General features: G+C 44.6%; 1 long non-coding RNA gene across 1 annotated transcript; it reads left to right on the top strand.

Annotated features, from left to right (window-relative positions):
* The first annotated feature begins 624 nt into the window (after positions 1–624).
* Positions 625–3991, top strand: LOC120756631 (uncharacterized). The gene is made up of 3 exons (XR_005702187.1): positions 625–728; positions 1796–1846; positions 1931–3991. It is a non-coding gene; the product is annotated as an uncharacterized LOC120756631 (long non-coding RNA).
* The last annotated feature ends 1708 nt before the right edge of the window (positions 3992–5699 follow it).

The following is a 5699-nucleotide window of genomic DNA, read 5'->3' on the forward strand; positions in this document are numbered from 1 at the left end:
CCCCACTATCATCTTCCTTATTTTTCTCTCTTACATTTTTCTTCCTTTGGGTCTGGGATTTGTGCCCATATCTGTCTACACTTAGGAGGTGCTGGGGATCCAGATGCATTCTGAAGGGCTGGATTACTGCTTCCCACTCTCTTCTGTTGTTGTAGTGCCCCATGAAAATAGCTGTAGAATTCGATGGCAAGACCTGGGTATGTTTTAAGTGGTAACTACTGCATTAGTTGTGCTTAATGCCTGTAATAAACAACACTATTTTTCTCTCCTAGTAACACAGAGGGTTTGTTGCTGTGTTTTGTTGTGGTGGTGGGTTTTTTTTGTGTGTGTGTGTTTTTTTGTTTTGGTTTTTTTTTGGTTTTTTTTTTTGTGTGTGTGTGTGTGTGTGTGTAGACACAGACCCCCTGGATGTCCACAAATGAGCCAGGACACCTAATTCCTTTTCTTTCCCTCCTGTTTTGTGGTATTTGGCCTCATGAGGTAGATAAACTCAGGATTCTGCTCCCCAAGGACCATGCTGTGATTTGTAGAAGGGAATATAGGTGATCTCCTGCCTGATAAGTAACAGCTGTGTTAATTATCCCATTCAGCCTTCCCCCTGAAGAGTCACAGCTGTATCCAGTAAAGATGAGTGTGATCAAAGGGAGTGGGTTAGCTGGTGAAGGGATCATCATGGAGGAGGATCATGAAGAAGAAGGATCCTGAGAGGAGAGAATTCCTGCTGTAAGGTGAGTCTGGGTGTGCAGTTGGAGCCTGTTGTTGGAACCTGTAGCCATAGTCTAGCGGGGTAAAAGCCTGCAGTCAGTCTGCAAGCTGATACCTGCAGGGGAAACCTACTGCAGGAGTTTGCTGCAGCCAGAGTCAGTGAATAGTTGGAGTCAGGATGGCTGAGCTGTAGAGAGGAATAAACCAGGACCCTTTTCATGCTGTGATGAAGAAGTCTGCGTCTCAGCTCATTTCTACTCTCTAAAAAGAAGGCTGCTGCAACAGTGATTTGTAGAGTACTTTCACCTGGGCAGTAGGAACTGGTGCAGGGAGTCTCTCCCAAAGTTACCAGTGTGCTGGTGGATGTGTTGGCCGGTCCTGTGTTTCTATGCCATTAACTCTGAGTGTGGAGAGCTGCCTGCTGCACAGTGCCTGGAGCTGCAGTTATTTCAGTCTGTGATTTCCACAGTTCTTACAGCCTTCTGCACTGAGGCTGACACTTGACCTTCTCCTCCAAGGTAGGGGCACAACATTTTAGCTATTTGCTAGCGAAACACAGACAAATAAAACTTTTCAGAAGGCCTCTTGCAGAAGCTTGGTAAGGCACCATTTCTCTCCTCCCAGCTGTGATTGCTGCTAGGTGCTGTGAATTTCTGGAGTTTCTGTTGATGTCTGCACACCAAACAAGGCTTCCCTTCTTAGTCCAGCCTTCCCCTCGGGAATTGTCCCTAGTTCAAAGACTCCTCTGTAGGTCCATGGGCCTTCAAAGAAGACCTTTCCTTTGCACGGCAGCTTTGATACAAATGAACCACCGAGGTTTAACTGCCAGATAAAAGTAGAGTGCATTAACCCCCACAATTGCTCTAATGAAGCCAGGGTGAAGTTGTGAAGTCTGGGTCACAACTAATGGATGAGCCATTAACACCTCCCAGGCACAACAGCACTTAAAAATATCAAACAGAAAATGCATTTAGTGACTTTCAGGTGCAGTGCTGGTCATGGTGTTTTGAGCGCAAGCATCGTGAAAAGATTGCAATTTCATTGCCTCTCCCTGACTCTGCTTCCTGCCCTACATGTATTTACATTTAAGGTCAACTCTTCACAGAAAGGTTTTTGCCATCGTGAATCTGCCAGGTGACAGGTAACGTTCATGTAAGTGCTTAACACTTCAAGAACTCATATTGATCCAGAAACTTTCTTTCTAAACTTCAGTTCTGATTAACAGGTCTGTACTGGCAGGTATTATTGCTGGCTTATTCACTGAATTTATATCAGAAACGTTCGAGGTCCTAGTCTCTATCTGAAAGGATATCCTGCTGGATGAGGTAATCTTTTCCTCTGACCCACGGGACTGGATTAAAATCAGTTGCTTTCCTGCATGATGCTGAATGCCCTGGGTGGGCGGGCTGTGGAGCCCTGTCCCAGAAGAGAGTATGATTTGTAGATGTTTTACTACAACAGCTATTGCTCACCCTCAGTCTACTTCCAGAGACAGAGGAGCCTGTTTAAATAACGTATGACGTTGTTGAACAATGGGGAAGGTTTCAGAGGACAGCGGGCTTTTCCTGTCAGGGGTTTGCTGCCTTGGACTCAGATCCAAGCTCCAAGTATGGCTTTGTGGAGGTGAAGACCTGAAAAAAAACAGCTCTCCAAAATTCTGACAGGAACTTTTACAGAAAGCCTGGTTATGCTGCAGGCCTTGTTCTGGGCCTTTGGCACTGACTGCAACCGGGATTATGTTCTCCATAAAACACAGTTGTTGAGCGTTTTTCTTTTTTTTTTTTCCTCCTGACAAAAAGCTATGTGAGCTGGACCCAGCCTGTGACCTGTCCCTCTGTTCTGAAGGCTGAGCCTCTGCCCTGCTCACACCGCCCGTGTGTGGGGAGAGGCTCAGCCATGGATCTCCTGCCATCTCCTGAGCAGCTGCGCTGGGGCACTGCTGGGGTGGTCTCTGTGCTCCCTCACTCCGCCCTCGCAGGTGCTGTTTCCTTGCTCTTGAATGCTCTTGATGAAGTCTTCATCCCAGGCACTCCTGAAAGACGCTTCCATTGCACTTGGGAAACGCTTTCTGTGCTGGTGTTGAGTGCATGTCTTATGCACGTGGCCTTGTTGCAGCTCCAAGTTAATTCTACCTACCTGGGAGAGGATGTGGATCATGGGGAAAGCTGAGGGGAGCAGCCGGTGAAACTGGAGATGCACCAGCCTCTGCCCCAAGAGCTGGATGATTGTATAAGGCTGTAAATGAGGAATTCCCTTCCAGCTAAGCAGTGCTGTGATAAACTCTGTCACGAGTTTAAACTTTTATCTGCATGTGAAGAGCCTCCCTTCCCCAGCCGTGCATCTTTTGCAGCTTCCTGGCACAGGCAGGCTGATGCAAAAACCCCTGTGAAACCTTGCTTTGCTGGCATGTCCTGGAGCTGCAGACAAAGATATGTTTGCACAAAATGCTCTCTGCTGCTCCCTCAGCATACTGGAGTGTACAGGTTGGATTAAGGAGTTGTAAAGGGAAGATATATGTCTTAATTACCTGCCAGCCATTTGTTAGTCTATAAAAGTGAAATACAGAATTGTTATTTAAGCCTTCTTTGTATGATTGTTTTCATACTGAGCAAATACTGCATGCTAAAATTACAAGGTGGGACAAGAACAGACCCAGTAGCATTCCTGTTAAACCCTCACCCTGCTTGGTAAGATATATCTCCTGTCTAATTCTAAATCCACTTGCCCATCAAACTTGTACCACCATCCACAAGCAGAAGAAGGAACTGCTGCTGTAAAACTACATAACCTTTAGACTTCCAGATGAATCCTTAGGGCATAATTTAAGGAAACAGGGTCATGTGTTGGACACCGTGTCTTGCACGATGGTGTCATTATCTCTTATGTATTAGCAGGCTACTAATGCTGACATCTAATTAGCACCAAGAAACTGATTAACTCTCAATAGGGTCAAGCGAAAGAAGAAAAATAGATCCCAGGCAAGCAATTAGGACATTTATTTAATAAATTAAAATACTTGTGATTATAAGCTCACTCTGTCATTTTATTTCTGTACTGCTCAGCTGAAGGCAGAAACAATGATAAAATAGTAAATGTAATACCATGTTAATGGCAGCTTATTCAAAACACAGAATATACCCACCTGAATTTCCTCTAGTGGACAATTTATCACCCAAAACAGATGCATTTATTAGACGAAAAGTTGCATTCAAATACCAGTAAAATAAATGGAGTCTATTCAGATTTCTTATTCTTGGGCTATTCCACACTATGGAGGCCAAGTACATAAACGATGTTTCAACAAACATTTGTTACATGGCAGACATTTATGTTTACCTTGTACCTTTTACAAACTAATCTGAATGCTCAGAAATGGCAAGCCAGATGAGTATTGTGCAGGCGGCAGTCACTGTCTTCTTATATATCACCTTTGCCAATTAATCTTAATTTTTAAAAATAAGGATAGACTTTTTGTTTGTTTGTTTTTGTGAAGATGAATTAAAAAGCACCTATCTATGCTATCAGGTAGTGCATTCCACCCACAGAGCCTGATGTTTTCTGCCCTGGTTATAGTGACGTGACAGGGTTTTGCTTTTGGTGCTGGAGTAGCCCTTCAGAGCTTTCTAATAGACAAGTTGCCTGTACTCCCTTTTTGCATACTCAGTTTAAAGCTTTTCTTAATTGGGTTCATTTAAATGCTAATTTTATTGAATTCAGACTCCTCTAAATCACAGAGGTGAATTCTTGTCAGACTCCTCCAGTAATAATAATATTTCAAAAGGTTTGGAGCTCAGATTAGGTTTGGACAAACACTAGAAGGTCTGTTTCTATGTCCAACATTTTCTGCAGATGCTGAGGTTTCTGGTGCCTTGTTTCCTGGGCAAGAGCTCTTCTTCCCTGCTGCAGGCTCCACTTCTTTGTCTCCTGCTTTGAAACGCTCTTGCTTACAATTTAAAGATTGCTCTTTTATCTTCCCCCAATAAAATCAATCTGTTTGATGTATATGTACTACAAGGAAGTACCCCAATTTTTGTTGATTGAGAACTGTACTGCCCTTCATAGCTATTTTTATAGTTCGCTGACTATAACTTTTTGACTGAGAACTGCATTTCAGTGCACAGTTGATGGCACCCCGTGGTTATCCTGTGCATGTCACACGGCCTTTAGCTCACCTGTGCAAGTTTCTGTGAAGGCTTGTGGCTGTGCTGGAGACTTGTGATTTTCTGTTCAGTGTAGAAAGCGATGCCTGCGGTGTCTGCAGGTGATGGCCTGCGCTCTCCCCTGGCCTTTCCTTCCTGGGCTCTGGCCACGTGAAGCACAGGTTCTGCTCTCAAAAGGAGAGTTTCCCCCACCTCTTCTACAAAGATACTTTTAGAAGATCAAAAGGATAATCAGACCTTTACCAAGGCTCAAGATCAGTGTGGAGCTGTTAGGGACAGGCTTGGAGGGAACTTGCTACTTCTTCCTAACTTGCTTCAGTTGCAGTGGGGACAGTGGCCGGGGAGCAACCCGGCGGGGCCAGGCTCATGTCCCCATGAGCTGCCGACTCCCCACTCCTGCCCCTGCTGAGCTGCCCCGACCACCAGCGTCACTATGGGCACGGGGGTGGCCCTGGCGCTCAGAGGCAAGGGAACTGCCTGGGGCCGGTGAAGCTGAGTCACTGCTGTGCTCCCACTAGTACTGGTCCTCCAAAAAATGGTCTGATGAGTCCCTGGAAGCAGCTCTACACTCTGAATGTCAGCGGCAGATCCAGAGTTAATTTGGGGCTTACACAACTGTCTCTAAATGTAAAAATCAACGCAACAAAAGTAATTTAAAAGAACAGGAAAATCATCTCTCAGGATGTTTTTCTTTTCTTAATGTTCTCTTCTTGTTATTAACAAATATATTGAGGATGAAGTAGAGTATGTAGCATCAAGCAGTGAGAAATTAATCATTGGTACCTAGTCTCAAACAGTTGATTTTTTTTTTGATAATGTCTTGAAACAGTTGTC

The sequence above is a fragment of the Hirundo rustica genome, chromosome 9, assembly GCF_015227805.2.
Source record: "Hirundo rustica isolate bHirRus1 chromosome 9, bHirRus1.pri.v3, whole genome shotgun sequence".
NCBI lineage: Eukaryota > Metazoa > Chordata > Aves > Passeriformes > Hirundinidae > Hirundo > Hirundo rustica.